Source organism: Helianthus annuus, chromosome 6 (genome assembly GCF_002127325.2).
Source record: "Helianthus annuus cultivar XRQ/B chromosome 6, HanXRQr2.0-SUNRISE, whole genome shotgun sequence".
NCBI lineage: Eukaryota > Viridiplantae > Streptophyta > Magnoliopsida > Asterales > Asteraceae > Helianthus > Helianthus annuus.
In genome coordinates this window covers 147,164,143-147,182,837 of record NC_035438.2, presented here as the reverse complement: position 1 = coordinate 147,182,837, position 18,695 = coordinate 147,164,143, and the positions used below count along the sequence as shown (strand labels likewise).

The 18,695-nt window shown below is 41.3% G+C and overlaps 1 long non-coding RNA gene and 1 pseudogene across 1 annotated transcript; both read left to right on the top strand.

Moving 5' to 3' along the window:
• The window catches only part of LOC110942007, a 59,692-nt pseudogene extending 43,449 nt beyond the window's left edge, over nucleotides 1-16,243 (top strand).
• A 470-nt stretch (nucleotides 16,244-16,713) lies between these two features.
• On the top strand, nucleotides 16,714-18,449 carry LOC110942006. The gene is made up of 4 exons (XR_002594551.2): nucleotides 16,714-16,829; nucleotides 16,905-17,595; nucleotides 17,682-17,999; nucleotides 18,134-18,449. It is a non-coding gene; the product is annotated as an uncharacterized LOC110942006 (long non-coding RNA).
• Nucleotides 18,450-18,695: the final 246 nt, after the last annotated feature.

The window sequence follows — 18,695 nt, the reverse complement described above, 5'->3', positions numbered from 1 at the left end:
TCTCTGTTGGGCAGAGGTGGGGGATAGTCAGATCACCGGTCCAGAAATGGTAGTTGATGCTACAAAACGAATTGCACAGATACGACAACGCATGGCGGCAGCTCGTGACCGTCAGAAAAGTTACGCGGATAAGCGCAGGAAACCGCTCGAGTTCCAAGTTGGGGATCGAGTACTACTCAAAGTCTCACCCTGGAAGGGTGTGGTTCGTTTTGGTAAACGGGGCAAGCTCAATCCGTGGTACGTTGGACCGTTCGAGATCATTGAAAGAATAGGCAAAGTGGCCTACAAACTGAATCTACCAGCTGAACTCGGTGCAGTTCACAACGTATTTCACGTGTCGAATCTGAAGAAGTGTCTGTCAGATGAGACCCTCATAGTTCCTTTGAAGGAACTCACTATCGACGAACGGTTGCATTTCGTCAAGGAACCTGTTGAAATCACGGACCGGGATGTTAAGGTCCTCAAGAACACTAGAATACCTCTTGTTCGAGTTCGTTGGAACTCCCGTCGTGGCCCAGAGTATACCTGGGAACGAGAAGACCAAATGGAACTCAAATATCCCCAGTTATTTCAAAACCGTGCAACCACTACTGAGGCTGAAGCTACTACAGAATTTCGGGACGAAATTCCAAGTCAACGGGGGGATGATGTGACACCCCAGGAAAACCAGTAAACGATACAACTTACCTAGCTTCCTCAGTAACCGCATGCTAAATTTCGGGACGAATTTTTTTTCAAGTTGGGGATAATGTGACAACTCGAGTTTCCGAGATTATACTTTCGCATTTATTGCACGTTAACTGTTTGTTTAGTTGCTTACTTATACAATTTGTTTGCTTTGTAACTGTATACGTTTTGATTTGATAAAGTTTTACGAATGATTTGTCAAATACATGAACTTGGTGATGAAACTGTAAATTGTATGTCTTGTGCATGTATTATGTAATAGATAATACTGAAGGGTGTTTAGTGTTAATAGTGAAAATAAAACAAAACCCTTAACCCTAATCATTCTCACAATCAACATACGTACTTTCACATCCTCCAATCCTCTCTACAATCATCTTCTTCATTGTGACACTCTAGGTTTTTCTGAACGAACACCTTGTAATATCTTTGTGCATATATATGCTATTAAATGGAAACGTGACTTTTATATGATATGTGTTATATATATATATGTATATATGTGTATGTGAGTCGAGACCATGACTCGCAACCGCTCGGTTGCGAGTGGGCCACTCGGTCTCGAGTGGGCCGTAACCGGTTTGGGCCGAAACCCCCTTAGCCTATTTGATACTTGGTATATAATCTCCAACATTTCCCCACTTCCCTCATTTGTTACACAAACATATCCACACTCCTTCTATTCTCTCTCACTAGAAAACCTTCAACAACATCCCATCTCTTCCAACTTTCGGTTCAAGCTCGGATCTCACAAGGAAACTCGGCCAAGTTCATCATCATTACTCGGATACTTCAACTCTAGGTTTCTTCCTTCTATTCGGTGCCTTTTTCACAAACCGGTTAGTTTTGAGATTTACTAAATGATATATGAACTATGATGCCTACTTTGAATGCTAGAAAGATGAGGGTTAGAAATGTTATGCATGATCTTTGAAGTGATTTGTGGGTTTAATGATATGTGTAAATCATTATGTGATAACATTTGATAACATGATTCAAAATGGCTAAAGAATGATATTTTAGGAATGATAAATCAACCAAATTCATGCTTGATGTTACAAAAGTATGTTTCTTTTGCTTTCTTGCATAATGATCTTGTTAAAACATGTGTTGGGACTCATAAAATGCATGTTTATAATTACTTTGTGTGAATGAGAAAACCCTAAAAAGATGAACTTGGGATGAACATGATTGAATAATAGTTGAAAATAGGAAAACCCTTAGGATTTGATCCATTTTTGATTAATAGATAGTTTGGGTAAGTTGTTAGTTAGACCCTATTGGTTGTTTCCTGATATGGGTCTGTGCATTACATCATTTGACTGTTAAATCAGCATCAACACGTGAACAAGAAAAGGACAGCATTGCGACTCGAGACCACACGGTTGCGACTCGCAACCATAGCGTGACAACTCGAAACCGCAACGGTTGCGACTCGAGACTACGACGGGTGCGACTCGCAACCACAGCGTGACAACTCGAGACCACACAGTTGCGACTCGCAACCACAGCGTGACAAGCCGAGACCTCCTGGTTGCGACTCGGGACCACCTGGTTGCGACTGGGCTGTCCACTTTGGTTATTGGGCCATAATGTGTTTAATATGGGCTACCTGTTGACTGATCTACGTGTTACTGTTTGATTGTGTAAATGTTAAGGCCGGCCCAATAACCCACTGTCTGATTTCATGCGTGCTACGTGTTAGTTAAGTGTAGATTTTTACGTGATTACTTGTACACCAAACCTGACCTATACCGGTAACCATGTTAGGACGTGGTGACCAACGTGTTTGACAAGTAACCTAATCTGCCGAGCAACCCAAGGTGAGTTCACACACTAAAAGCATGCGTCCCGCGGAGGGACACGAACAAACTACCAACTTTGGGAAAAACACTTTTGACCCATTACTCCGGGGGAAAACAGAATGGGTAATTACTATCTCCGGGGGAGATACGTTTGGATATTATTTATAACTCACGACTAGCCATGCTAAACGAAACTCTATCACTTTAAGTCCCTGCTTACAGTACCGATTAATCGCCGGGGGCGAACGGGTTATTAGTTGATAGCGCTATTAGGTTTGACAACCTCACACCGTGACCGGGGGAGATCGGGCGTGAACTAGTAGACCTTGCAACATGGTCAATGACGATAGACATTGACTCGGGGCACAATAACATTCCGTCAACAGTTTCGGTATCTACAATTTAGTGAGCTTACAGTTGGGGTAGCTCCCCACAACGTGGTTTTAAATGCTTTATCTAAATAACTTAAGCTTTTGGTAAACTAAAACTGGACATCTAGTGAACTCACTCAGCATTATTGTTGACCCCTTACTGCATGCTTTGCAGGTAATCAGTGACTGTGGAGCTGCTGCTTGGGGATGTGTAGTGTTCGTCAAAACCCGTGTGTTGGGTTTAATTATCTTGAACTAAGAACTATCTTTAAAACTATTTGGTTTTTGCTTCCGCTGTTTTGTTAAACTAATCATCGAACTTAAACTGCGATGTTGCTAACTACTTTGAATAGTGTCTATTATTAAATCAATGCTCATTATGATTAGTGGCTGGATCCTGGTCGGTCACGCCTCCAAGCGGTGGTGTTCCGCATGTGGATTTTGGGGGTGTGACAGATTGGTATCAGAGCCATTGGTTATAGTGAACTTGGTTTTAAAAAGGGGAAAATCTTTTTGGGAAAAAACCAGACTATAACCTGTGACTCGCGACGACACTACACTCCAAGTGCAAGGCTCAACACATTAGACCTCATAGCTCGGACTAGTGTTTACTTGATTGCTTACCGTATGCTTCCTATTTTTGCTATACGTACTAGTGTGCCTAATTAGATAGATACGCCTCTCTCTTCTATCCCATTCTCGCTACATTACAACATCACACTCATACTATGTTTTCTGATTATGAAGACAATGAGTGGACGTGGAAGAGGAAACATCAACATGACTCAGGCTCAATTCACTAACCTGCTTAACACGGTGGCTGCAGCTTTCGCAGCTCACCCTGGAGGTAAACTCGTTACCCTAGGATGTTTAGATCCTACCGCCACATTGTCTTTTATCCCTAAATCGATACGCTTCGCTTCTCTCGAACAGGTCAGCATGCACCTGCGCAACCACCCGTGTGTACTTTCAAAACTTTCATGGATTGCAAGCCTCTCCCTTTCAACGGCACTAAGGGTGCCATAGGTCTTCTGCATTGGATTGAGAAAGTTGAAGCTGTCTTTGCTGTCTGTGAGTGTCCCCCTGCGAATTGGGTGAAGTTTGCTACTGCTACGCTTGAAGGAAACGCGCTTTCCTGGTGGAAGGCGCAAATTCAGATGTTTGGTTTGGAAACTGCTAATGCTACTGCGTGGGAGGATTTCAAGGACATGATTAAGGAGGAGTACTGTCACCGAGATGACATCCACAAACTTGAAAACGAGTACTATGCGCTTAAGATGGTTGGGTCAGAGATTGAAACCTACACCAAGCTGTCCAATGACTATGCTGCTCTTTGCCCAAACATGTCCCGACCTATGTATCGAAGAATCGAATTGTACGTCAAGGGTTTGGCTCCAGAAATTGGAAGCCATGTAACTTCAGCCATCCTCACTACCATTCAGCCGATCGTTCGACTTGCTCACAAACTCACTGATCAGGCCGTAGAAGAGGGCAGGTTGCCCAAAAGGATCAGTGCTACTGTCGGGTCTTCTAGTGACAACAAGCGTAAGTGGGAAGGGAATCAAAGCAAGGATGCTAACCCCACTCAGGCCCCAGCACAGCAAAGGAAAACTGAAAACAACAAGGGCACTCAACAACAGGGTGGCTATCGCGGTAACCACCCCAAGTGCAACAAGTGCAATCGGCATCACAGTGGGCCTTGTGGGAAAAGTCAGTGTCAGCGATGTGACAAGATGGGGCATGAGGCCAAGGACTGTAGGAGTCCACGCCCCGTGGGGCAGAACCAGCAGCCACAACATCACGGGAATGCTAAGGGTTGTTTCCAGTGCGGAGCTGAGGGGCACTTTAAGAAGAATTGCCCTGAACTGAACCAAAACCGCAACAACAATCAGGGAGCTGGAAACAACGATCAGAACAACAACGCTGGGAATGGTGCTAGAGGAAGGGCTTTTGTGATTGGAGCTGGAGAAGCAAGGAATGACCCCAATGTCGTGGCGGGTAAGTTCCTACTCGATGATCGTTATGTTTCTGTATTATTTGATTCTGGAGCCGATGCTAGTTATGTGTCCCTACGTATTAGTAAGAAGCTTAAGCGTCCGCTTTCGTTACTAAGTTCACACCATATCGTCGAGTTAGCTAATGGTAGAAACATCGAGGCCTCACATGTTATCAAAGGTTGCAAGCTAGAATTGTCCGGTCAGACATTTAGTATCGATCTTTTCCCTGTTACACTTGGAAGCTTCGACGTCGTTATCGGCATGGATTGGTTATCCAAGCATCGCGCGGAGATCCTCTGTCAAGAGAAAGCAGTTTGTATTCCCCGCCGTTCTGGCAAACCCCTCATTGTACAAGGTGGCAAGGGCGGAGAAATCTCCGGCGTTATCTCATTCTTGAAGGCCCAGAAGTGTTTACAAAAAGGGCACACCGCTATCTTAGCACTTGTCACCAACACGCAGGAAAAGGAAAAGAGGATTGAAGATTTTCCAGTAGTGCGTGACTACCCCGAGGTATTTCCTGAAGAATTACCTGGACTCCCTCCCCACCGTCAGGTCGAATTCCAAATCGAGCTAGCTCCCGGAGCAGCGCATATAGCTCGTGCGCCTTATCGACTAGCCCCCGCAGAATTAAAGGAACTCTCCACTCAACTACAGGAACTATTGGATAAAGGGTTTATCCGCCCTAGTTCATCACCCTGGGGAGCACCGGTACTCTTTGTTAAGAAGAAGGATGGCACGTTCCGAATGTGCATTGACTATCGTGAGCTGAACAAGGTTACCGTCAAGAATCGTTACCCTCTCCCGCGAATCGACGACCTATTCGATCAGTTGCAAGGATCGAGCTACTACTCTAAGATCGACTTACGATCGGGCTATCATCAGCTAAGAGTCCGTAATGAAGACATCTCCAAAACTGCATTCAGAACTCGTTATGGCCATTATGAATTCCTTGTTATGCCCTTTGGAATGACCAACGCGCCCGCGGTATTCATGGATCTCATGAACCGAGTGTGGAAACCTTACCTCGACAAATTTGTGAGCGTGTTTATAGACGACATCCTGATCTACTCGAAAAGTCAAGAAGAGCATGAACAGCACCTACGCCTTATCCTCGAACTCCTTCGCAATGAGCAACTGTATGCCAAGTTCTCGAAATGCGACTTCTGGCTTCGAGAAGTCCATTTCCTTGGGCACGTGGTTAACAAGGATGGAATTCACGTCGACCCTGCAAAGATCGACTCTATAAAGAATTGGCCTACCCCTAAGACTCCGACCGAAGTCCGCCAATTCTTGGGACTAGCAGGGTACTATCGAAGATTTATCATGGGATTCTCAAAGCTTGCTCAGCCTCTCACGGCTCTTACTCAGAAGGGTATGGTTTACAAATGGGGTGAAGCTCAGGAAACCGCATTTCAGAAACTAAAGGATAACCTCTGTAGTGCTCCCATTCTCTCGTTGCCTGAAGGCACTGACGACTTTGTGGTTTACTGCGATGCATCCATCCATGGGCTCGGTTGTGTGTTAATGCAACGCGACAAAGTTATTGCTTACGCCTCTCGACAACTTAAGACGCACGAAAGGAACTATACTACGCACGACTTGGAACTAGGAGCAGTGATCTTTGCGCTTAAGATATGGAGACATTACCTGTACGGTACCAAGTGCACCATTTACACCGATCACAGGAGTCTCGAGCATATCTTCAAGCAAAAGGAATTAAACATGCGACAACGTCGATGGGTCGAACTCCTGAATGATTATGAATGCGCCATCAAGTACCATCCGGGCAGGGCCAATGTCGTGGCAGACGCCCTCAGCCGAAAAGACACTACGCCCAAGCGCGTGCGAGCGTTACAACTTACCATCCAGTCTAATCTCCCTACCCAGATCCGAAATGCTCAGACTGAAGCTCTGAAACCGGAAAACATCAGGGCTGAGTCCCTGCGAGGATCGAGACAACGACTAGAGCAAAAAGAAGACGGCGCCTACTATGTGGCAGGGCGCATTTGGGTCCCACTTTACGGAGATCTACGAGAGCTTGTGATGGACGAAGCCCATAAGTCTCGTTATTCAGTACATCCTGGTTCAGATAAGATGTACCACGACTTAAGGACCACTTACTGGTGGCCTGGCACGAAGGCCCACATAGCAGCATACGTTAGCAAATGTTTGACCTGCGCAAGAGTCAAGACTGAGCATCAGAAACCAGCAGGCCTACTCCAGCAACCAGAAATCCCGAAGTGGAAATGGGAACAAATTTCCATGGATTTTGTTACGGGGCTACCTAGATCCCAACGCGGGAATGACACTATTTGGGTGATAGTAGATCGATTGACTAAGTCTGCACACTTTCTGGCCATTAAGGAAACAGACAAGTTTTCTACCTTGGCAGAAATCTATTTAAAGGAAGTAGTCTCGAGACACGGGGTGCCAACTTCTATTATTTCCGACCGAGACGCTCGTTTTACTTCCGAGTTGTGGCAAGCTATGCACAAATCCTTTGGCTCACGTTTGGACATGAGCACCGCTTACCACCCACAAACGGATGGGCAGTCTGAACGCACCATCCAAACCCTGGAAGACATGCTTAGGGCATGTGTGATCGATTTTGGCAAGAACTGGGAGAAGCATCTACCGCTGGTGGAATTCTCCTACAACAACAGCTACCACACTAGCATTCAGGCAGCACCTTTTGAGGCATTGTACGGTCGTAAATGCCGATCACCTCTTTGCTGGGCGGAAGTCGGTGACAGTCAAATCACAGGCCCAGAACTGGTGGTGGATACGACAGAAAAGATTACCCAGATCAGACAACGCATGGCGGCAGCTCGTGACCGCCAGAAAAGCTACGCTGATAAGCGTAGGAAACCGCTAGAATTCCAGGTCGGGGACCGGGTTCTACTTAAAGTCTCACCCTGGAAGGGTGTGGTTCGTTTCGGTAAACGGGGCAAGCTGAACCCGCGATATGTTGGACCATTCGAAATTACCGAGAAAATCGGTAAGGTTGCTTATAGATTGAACCTGCCTGCAGAGCTGAGTGCAGTGCACAATGTCTTTCACGTGTCTAATCTGAAGAAGTGTCTGTCAGATGAAACACTCATAATTCCCTTCAAGGAACTCACTATCGATGAACAGCTACACTTTACTGAGGAACCGATTGAGATCACGGATCGAGAGATCAAAACCCTCAAACGTAGCTAAATACCTCTCGTGCGAGTTCGTTGGAACTCACGACGTGGCCCAGAGTTTACCTGGGAGCGGGAAGACCAGATGAAGTCCAAGTATCCCCAGTTGTTCCCAAACGAAAACCCCAGCACTGAAGCTACAATCGAATTTCGGGACGAAATTCCAAACTAACAGGGGGATGATGTGACACCCCGCTGAAACACTCTAGCTTGACAGTGGCTGCTTTAACTTTCGGGACGAAAGTTCTTAAAACTTGGGGATAATGTGACACTCTAGGTTTTTCTGAACGAACACCTTGTAATATCTTTGTGCATATATATGCTATTAAATGGAAACGTGACTTTTGTATGATATGTGTTATATATATATATATATATGTATATATGTGTATGTGAGTCGAGACCATGACTCGCAACCGCTCGGTTGCGAGTGGGCCACTCGGTCTCGAGTGGGCCGTAACCGGTTTGGGCCGAAACCCCCTTAGCCTATTTGATACTTGGTATATAATCTCCAACATTTCCCCACTTCCCTCATTTGTTACACAAACATATCCACACTCCTTCTATTCTCTCTCACTAGAAAACCTTCAACAACATCCCATCTCTTCCAACTTTCGGTTCAAGCTCGGATCTCACAAGGAAACTCGGCCAAGTTCATCATCATTACTCGGATACTTTAACTCTAGGTTTCTTCCTTCTATTCGGTGCCTTTTTCACAAACCGGTTAGTTTTGAGATTTACTAAATGATATATGAACTATGATGCCTACTTTGAATGCTAGAAAGATGAGGGTTAGAAATGTTATGCATGATCTTTGAAGTGATTTGTGGGTTTAATGATATGTGTAAATCATTATGTGATAACATTTGATAACATGATTCAAAATGGCTAAAGAATGATATTTTAGGAATGATAAATCAACCAAATTCATGCTTGATGTTACAAAAGTATGTTTCTTTTGCTTTCTTGCATAATGATCTTGTTAAAACATGTGTTGGGACTCATAAAATGCATGTTTATAATTACTTTGTGTGAATGAGAAAACCCTAAAAAGATGAACTTGGGATGAACATGATTGAATAATAGTTAAAGATAGGAAAACCCTTAGGATTTGATCCATTTTTGATTAATAGATAGTTTGGGTAAGTTGTTAGTTAGACCCTATTGGTTGTTTCCTGATATGGGTCTGTGCATTACATCATTTGACTGTTAAATCAGCATCAACACGTGAACAAGAAAAGGACAGCATTGCGACTCGAGACCACACGGTTGCGACTCGCAACCATAGCGTGACAACTCGAAACCGCAACGGTTGCGACTCGAGACTACGACGGGTGCGACTCGCAACCACAGCGTGACAACTCGAGACCACACAGTTGCGACTCGCAACCACAGCGTGACAAGCCGAGACCTCCTGGTTGCGACTCGGGACCACCTGGTTGCGACTGGGCTGTCCACTTTGGTTATTGGGCCATAATGTGTTTAATATGGGCTACCTGTTGACTGATCTACGTGTTACTGTTTGATTGTGTAAATGTTAAGGCCGGCCCAATAACCCACTGTCTGATTTCATGCGTGCTACGTGTTAGTTAAGTGTAGATTTTTACGTGATTACTTGTACACCAAACCTGACCTATACCGGTAACCATGTTAGGACGTGGTGACCAACGTGTTTGACAAGTAACCTAATCTGCCGAGCAACCCAAGGTGAGTTCACACACTAAAAGCATGCGTCCCGCGGAGGGACACGAACAAACTACCAACTTTGGGAAAAACACTGTTGACCCATTACTCCGGGGGAAAACAGAATGGGTAATTACTATCTCCGGGGGAGATACGTTTGGATATTATTTATAAATCACGACTAGCCATGCTAAACGAAACTCTATCACTTTAAGTCCCTGCTTACAGTACCGATTAATCGCCGGGGGCGAACGGGTTATTAGTTGATAGCGCTATTAGGTTTGACAACCTCACACCGTGACCGGGGGAGATCGGGCGTGAACTAGTAGACCTTGCAACATGGTCAATGACGATAGACATTGACTCGGGGCACAATAACATTCCGTCAACAGTTTCGGTATCTACAGTTTAGTGAGCTTACAGTTGGGGTAGCTCCCCACAACGTGGTTTTAAATGCTTTATCTAAATAACTTAAGCTTTTGGTAAACTAAAACTGGACATCTAGTGAACTCACTCAGCATTATTGTTGACCCCTTACTGCATGCTTTGCAGGTAATCAGTGACTGTGGAGCTGCTGCTTGGGGATGTGTAGTGTTCGTCAAAACCCGTGTGTTGGGTTTAACTATCTTGAACTAAGAACTATCTTTAAAACTATTTGGTTTTTGCTTCCGCTGTTTTGTTAAACTAATCATCGAACTTAAACTGCGATGTTGCTAACTACTTTGAATAGTGTCTATTATTAAATCAATGCTCAGTATGATTAGTGGCTGGATCCTGGTCGGTCACGCCTCCAAGCGGTGGTGTTCCGCATGTGGATTTTGGGGGTGTGACATTCATCATTGGCACAAGCTCTCAATCATCACTCTTGATTCCTCTCTTTATCTAGAATCAATCCAAGGTAATCGTTTTATGATTTCTTGTTGTTAATCTTTGATTATGTGATTCATGCAAAACCCTAGTTCTACATATAATGGCTCTGTGTTTTGGTCAATTCTGATTATTGTGAAATGGTTTGTGATTAGTAGTGTAATCAAATGCTTGACAATGAAATGCTTGTAAGATAGAGATGTTTGATTTGCTGATTAGATTACTGCACTTTGAATATATGAAAACTAGGGTTTCTTGATCGTAAAAACATAACTGTTGCAATGAAGTTGAATGTTCGCATGATTGATAGTTGGCCCGACTCTTGATTGCATGTAAAGTCCAAGCTTTGTTTACTTGATGCTATCCGAACTTTATTAATTAAACAAGAGTCCGAACTTTATGTATATGAAGGAGTCCGAGTTTCTTATGATTTAAAGAATAGTCTGAATTATAGTATGATACCATGTCCGACTTTTTGTATGATCATAAAGGGGGTCCGACTTTTAGCATGAAAATAAAGGTCCGACCTTTATTGGCTTAACATGGTCCGAACTTTTATGAATAAAGAGAAGGGTCCGACTTTTAAATGCTTAATATAGTGCCTTGTCCGAGTTTATGATATGTGAATGGTCCGATTTATATGAGTTAATGTTGAGTCCGACTTTGTGATAATCATATGAGGTCCGACTTTTGTATGATTAAAGAGTCCGATCTTTTTGAAAGATAAGGAGGTCCGACTTTTTGAAAGTTATAAGGGGGTCCGACTTTTTTTGAAAGATATAAAAAAAAGGTCCGAACTTTATATGATGTTACAAGGTCTGAATTTTGCTTGTTGTATATGGTCCGACTTTTTACTTGTTATCTATTGTCCGAATTTTATGCTTAATGCCCTGTCGGAACTTTTATGCCTTGATGCCTTGTCTGAGCTTTATGCTTGATGAATGATCCGACTTTTGTCGATGAATTGTCTGAATTTTTGATTGAATACATGATCCGGATTGTAGTAATGATACATACTTCGAGTTCTGTTAATGCTTGAAAAGTCTGAGTTTACTTATGATGCTGTATGTACGAACAATCTGTGTGTTATCATTCTGTACACAACTATCACACGAATCACAGTTGTTTGGACATCAAGGACTTGTAAACCCTAATTGAACGTAAACACTTACATTGGGTTTATGTGCAATGTACCCTAGGTCGTGTGTAACGGACCTAATCATAAATTAACACTAGAAGAAATAACATACCGAGCAAACCAAGGTGAGTTCACACTCTTACCAAGGCATGGGATTCCCGGGATTTGGGGATGGGATTGAAGAAATGAGATTGAATAGATACCTGTACTTACACTGTTACTAGACTATCTACCATCGTCCTCGGATGCGCAGGATACATACGTAAAACCTACGTATACTTGTACTCATCACTGTCCTCAGGTTGCGAAGGACACTTACGTAAAACCTACGTAAACTTACACCTACCACTGTCCTCGGTTTGTGAAGGACACTTACGTAAAACCTACGTAAACCCCCGCGTACCACTGTCCTCGGTTGTGAAGGACACTTACGTAAAGCCTACGTAAACCTTGTACGTACTACCGTTCTCAGATTAAGAAGAACACTTATGGTTACAAATAGTTTGGTGTATATGCAATTATGGGAAGCCCCCACCAATAGAACATACTGTCGGCCCAGTAGAGCCACACGTTACAAAAGGAACTTACTATAACAAACTTACTTACTGTGAACTCGCTCAACTAGTTGTTGACTCTCTGTTACATGCCTTGCAGGTCGTTAGGTATACATGGAGCTTACACTAGAAGGCGCGGTCGTTGTGGACAAGGATCGTGAATGCTTGATTTAAACATTATGACATTACATACTCTATCTGTGAATGGGCTTTTACTCATACGCTTCCGCTAAACTTTGTTATTATACTTATGTTTTGGAACACCTTTCATATGGATTGGTTTGGTTTAATTACATTTACTTTTACTATTTACATTGTTCTATATGATTGGTGGCTTGATCCTAGTCAGTCACACCTCCAAGCGGTGATACTCCGCATGTGGATTTTGGGGGTGTGACATTTCGGTTTATAAAACTATGAAACTGAACTATAAGGTGGGCTAAGGTACTTACAAAGGGTCCATGCTAACTTTTCTACAAGAATACAAGTTCGATTCAGCTTTGGAAGCTCCAGATTTGAGAGATGTGATGATAGAATGAGAATTGTGCAATGAAATGAATGAAAGCTTGAACTATTTATAGGTTTTGGATATGATTTGGATTGAGACAAGTGTTAGATGGATCTTTAGGATCACTACAGGTGTTACCCCAGCTGTCCAACTTGATTTGGAGCCCAAGGAATCGTTTTTGATTGGTTAAGAAGTGAATGGAGTGGGCTGCAAGCAAAAAAAACAAAGTTGCCTAGACCTGGGCGTAGGCTACGCTGCTGGGGGCGTAGGCTACGGCCTGCACAGATCAAACAACTTGCAGAAGTTGCAGTTTTGGTCCCTGCATGTGTTTAAGCCCTTATTTGACATGTTTAAAGCCCGTTAAGCCATTTTCAAGGCTCTACAATGATGCCTAAGCATAGGGAACATAAAACATGCTCAAAAACATGTCGGATGTCGTTTCGTTTGGTCGTACCGTCGCGTTGTTCGGCTAATTACGACGAAACACGAACGGACGCGAAAAACGATCCAACGCGACGAATGAAATATTATCATACCGAACACTAAAATAAAATATTTTAATGCTTACATAAATTTTGGATGCCCAGATATATTCAGAACGTAAGATATGCGCGAAAATGCAAACTTAGGCACTTTTTGACGCTTTTAGCCCCTGTTGATCAAATAAGTTTATTTTTGCGCACCAAACACCTCTAAGCCTATTTCTAAGCTATGTAAAGGATATCTAGGGCATGTTTACCTTATGATCATATTCCGGAAGGTTCGATACCATACGAATCGGTATATTTTTGGCGTTTGACGCAATTAGTCCTTTAATCGCACAAAGTAGCGCGAAATGTCATTTAATCATATCCAAGCCTTCCATGGACCCTAATGGGTATTCCAAAGCATGTGTTTAGTTATTTCTACACTCCCGTTTTCTTAAATGGTCACCGAAAGGCGTAGATTCAAAAGTTGACGCTTTTGGTCCCTTTAATGCGCAAACTTGCGCATATCATCGTTTAATAGCATCGAAGCCTTATCTAGTCCATGTTAGGCATTCTTGAGAGTATTATAATACATCACGATGCTTCGGGTTCGTTAAAAGGTCATTCAGAGGTATAATTAAACATGTTGACACTTTTAATCCCTCTAACTTACAAACTTGCGCGCAACATCACTTATTGGCATAAAAGCCTTGCATAGCCAATATTAGGCATTCCCGAGAATATGATGAAACATAATGAAGCTCTCGGTATGTTAAAAGGTCACTCAGAGGTAAGAATTAACATGTTGACACTCTTAACCCTTTGACGTGCAAACTTTCACATAATTACGCAAACGGCTCCTCTCATCCGACAAGTGGCTCATTTGAGAATACGGACACCGTATAAGGTCACTCAGGGGCCTAGTTTAGGCATGTTGACACTTTCAGTCCTTCTATAATCATGGTTTTCGATTTTTGACAAAATTAGTCCCTCATAGTCAACGTTTGACTTTATTAGGGTTTATTACACGTGTCACCACATCATTGGACACGATTTTACGAGGTGCTACATTTTAGCTTTAAGAAAAGGATAATGTTTGTAGTGGTGATGTTACAAGTAGGCTGTAATTTAAACTCATATGGAAGTTGATTTTGTTCGTTAGTCATCTTTTTTTTTTATTGTCGGGTCTCATATAATTTCTAAAGAATTAGATGGGTTTTGGTTTACTCATTTCTGAATTCTACAGGTCTGGGCCTTGATGGTGATAGGTGGTTGCTGCCTGGTTGAAGTTGAATGGACCAGTGACTCAATATCGATATCAGGATGAATATATATGCTTATGGTCTTGTAATTTGCATTTTATATGAGTTCAGGTTCTCGGTCTACAAATGGTAAAACCCATAAAACTGAACTGAATATTCATCAAGTTTACGATAGTTGAATATTATTTGGTCATTTCTGCATTTAAAATTATATGGTAACTTTATATGGCAGCCATATCTTGAATTTTTTGGAGATACTGCAACTGAAACAATTCAAGCATTTGTTGAGTAAGTTAACAAATATGCAGCTTGATAGCACTGCTATCCTCATGTATTTACTGGATTTTATCTGGCATTTTAACATAATTCTTTTTTTTTCCTTAAATACAATTTGTACTTTGGAACTTTTAGTTTTAAACAAACGTCTTATAGTGCATTAGTTGAGGGGAGTCTTAGTTTTAAACAAGTGTCTTATGTAACTCAGAGTATGAGGGGAGTCTTAGTTGATTGGCTTGTAGAGGTTAGTTTTACTTCTATTTATACGAAATTAGTTTTAACCCATTTACTTATAAGTTATATATCGGTCGATTTGGGTTGTTTGTTTAATCTTAAACGGGCTGATAAAAAGTTGAGTTAGGTTCGAATCAATAGTTGTTTTTCGTGTGTATATTTTTTACTTTCAGGTAAGTGTGGAATATAAACCGGAGCCATACACACTCCATCGCACGATTTATCTCATTGACATGTTTCTTTCTAAAAACTATATTGAACGACAAAAACTTCAACTGTTAGGCATCATTTGTATGCTAATAGCTTCGTAAGCTCTAACATCTTTTTTTTCTTGCATTAAACTATCTTTCGGTGCTTCTTACTATATTAACAAAACTTTTCGTTTGAAGGAAATATGAAAAAACCATTGCACCAAGTGTTGAGGATTTTTGTAGCATCATAGACGGTACTTACACAAAATAAGAGGTTTAGTTTCTATAATTATTTGACTCTTGTATAACTTATTTAACTATATCATCAGAGTATTTAGTCAAATAAGTTTTGTAGGTTCTGAAAATGGAGAGTCAAGTTCTGAACATTTTGAATTTTCACCTTTCACCACGAACATCACAAATATTTCTCAGGTAAGCGTAAAAAAGTTATGTTTTGCGTACGTTATTTGTAAAGAGAGCACCATTATGAATACTTATTGTTTGCAGGAGATTTATAAGAGCAGCACAAGCTTCCCATCAGGTACATATTGTCTCTTTGCTTGTAATGTGGGTTTAATAATCCTTTTTGTTCGCAGTTTTAATTGTTGTTTTCTACTTTTTGTTAGAGCCCGAGTCTTGAATTGTAGTGTTTGGCAAGTTATCTGGCTGAGTTGACCCTGATTGACTATAATTTCTTGGTATTTGTTCCATCAAATATCACTGCAGCGGCTGTGTTTCTTGCCAGATGGATGCTAGATCAGCCGGGCCGCCCTTGGGTAGTTTTCTTTAGTTCATTGACCGGGCGGGTAATGGGTCAAAATGGGTAAGTTTTTGTACCAGTCAATATATATGGGCCGGATTGGCCCATAACATTTTTTGCAACTAATATAATTGTTAAAGATGATTACGAGAAGGTAATGATGTCCACTACAATAGTATTGAAAATATAAACATTGACCATAATAACCATTGTAACCATTGTAGTTTACCTGAATACCCTGAGTTTGCATCTGAATGACCATTCTGGTAATGATGTCCACTATAGGAGTCGAGGAGCATTAACAAGATTGCTTGCATGAGAAAAACCTACATAGCTGGTGCTTTAAGGGGCTTTTTGGTAATTTAGATAATTTTATGAAGGGTAAATTATTGTACCACCTGATCATTGTGGAAGTGTGACACACGATACATGGCCAATTAAAATTACCACGGCCATAATTAGTTGAATTATTATGAACCCAAATTGTGTTTAAGTGTTTTAGCAAGAATATATCTCATATGTGGATGTCTGTATATATTCATGCAGTTTATGATGCGGTGGTGGTTAGGGCAGGAAGTGCTGGACTTCGAGTTGATATATGGCTGTCTGAGCATGGATTTAATATTGCTTACCGACTCGATCACACACTGTCACTGCTCAGGTTTATTTTGATACATATAATACATGTTTTTGAATATTGATTATCATTAAGGAAGCATGAAGGATATGTTAATTTGTTATCGCCTCATGGTTTGATAGCAAGGTTTTTCATGCAACAGTGGATAAGCATTAGCATGGAGAAGGTCATCAGGTGTTTCATTTATATATACGGCAAAGCTTAAAGGTATGTCTTGGTCTTTTATTTTCTTTTATGATTAACATAAACTTGCAAACTCTTGAGTTCTTTCTTCAAATTCAGCTCTATTCGGATTAATCACATCTGGGTATCTCTTCAATTCGTGATGAACAAATGAATTTTCAAGGGTATGCAACGTGACGATGGGATCGAGATGGGTGACCTATTCAACATTGTTGGGTCACTCCGTTTAGACAAGTGGAAGGGTCGGGTGCCCGGGTCGCTGCCGACCCGGTGTGATACGGTGTCTATTTGTGCCAACACGTTTCTGTAGTTGAATCATCTTGATATAAACCCTACCCGTCTGGGTCTGGGTCTGGTTCTTACTTTCGTCACAGACTATTAATTCTGTCACAAGTTAATATGAGTTTTTCAATTGCTGGAAAAGAGGGCAGAACTTGACATAATAAAGTTGACTTTTGTACGATGAGCCTATGAGTTTTTCATATATTTATTTTGTTAATATGCTGGATTCTCTTATGAGCGATAAAGAAAACTTCTCTAAGGTTCGTTTTTAGGATGCATTGAATATAGTAGGATGTTTTACTTCATACTTCATAGGATTATAAGGATGCACTGCAAGAGGTGAGACGTTTTGCCTGGGGTGAGAGTATGATACCTTCTGTTCTCTTGATGAATCTCACACATGCAAATTGTAGTAATCAGTTTTGCTTGACATCCACTACCAATTTATCTGCAAAATTCACAGAAGAAATGGCTTCATCCCGAGATTCAGCCATCCATATGGCACTTGGTAAAATATTATCTCATGAACTTTAGACCTCCATTTTAAAAAGCTATAAAACATTTTTTTGATCTCTTTGCTAATATTGTTTTCAGGCTTGGAGGGCGTTGCGTGCTCTGAGAGGGCTCGGGCGTTGCGTACTCAAGGTCAAACAGTTAAATGTAAAGCAACCTCCACCTTGAAATGTATGCAGACATTGGCTTGTGCACTGTCTCAAGTTTAGTCGAGGTGTGCTTTCGTATGTCCGAGGATAACATAGTTGTCTAAGAACTCTTTTGAAGGTTAATAAAGAGCTCAACAACATTACATGGGACCGAGCGACCGAGCGAGATATTACAAAAGACACCTCATTATATGAGCAAGTTTGTGTTATACCAGACATAATTGCTCACTTTGATTGAGCTGACATGCGGGTATGTCACATTCTTTAAGGATTAATTATAGTGTTTTTTATCACTCAATTTAATGTTATATAATAATAATAATAATAATAATAATAATAATAATAATAATAATAATAATAATTAGACACAATTTTGGTGTGCAGAGGATGAAATAGAGAAATATCATGAAACTCATGATTGCTGGGGTGCGGATGAAGCGTTCAACCATATTTTTCAGGGGTGCGGTCGGATTTTGTTTCCTAAAATATACATTAGTTTTTTTTTCAAGTGGTATCCCTGTCCATCCACGACTATGGATAAGTCCGCCATGCATCCCATATTCCTTACCAATGTTGAAATTTTACTAAAAATGGTTCATGTGTCGATGCTTCAGTTACATGTGTCATGCCACCATTTCATTTGGAACTTTTAATCTTGAATAGTGAGTCAGATAATTTATATACTTATAATTAATAATTATACACGGCTTATTAATAAATATAAGTATTTATAATATTTTGTTCCTTTTAGGTATGATGCCATTTGTTGAAGTTATTTGATGAAAGTGATTATTGTTCCTTTTACAAAGTAATTTTTAAACACGAATCCTAAGCAATCAATAAATTTATACCTGTGATTAACTTTATGAAAAGTCTGTTGAAACGAAAGCTCTTCTTGACCCGCTTAACGGTTTGCCCAAGTAAGAAGAAATTTTATATTTAATCT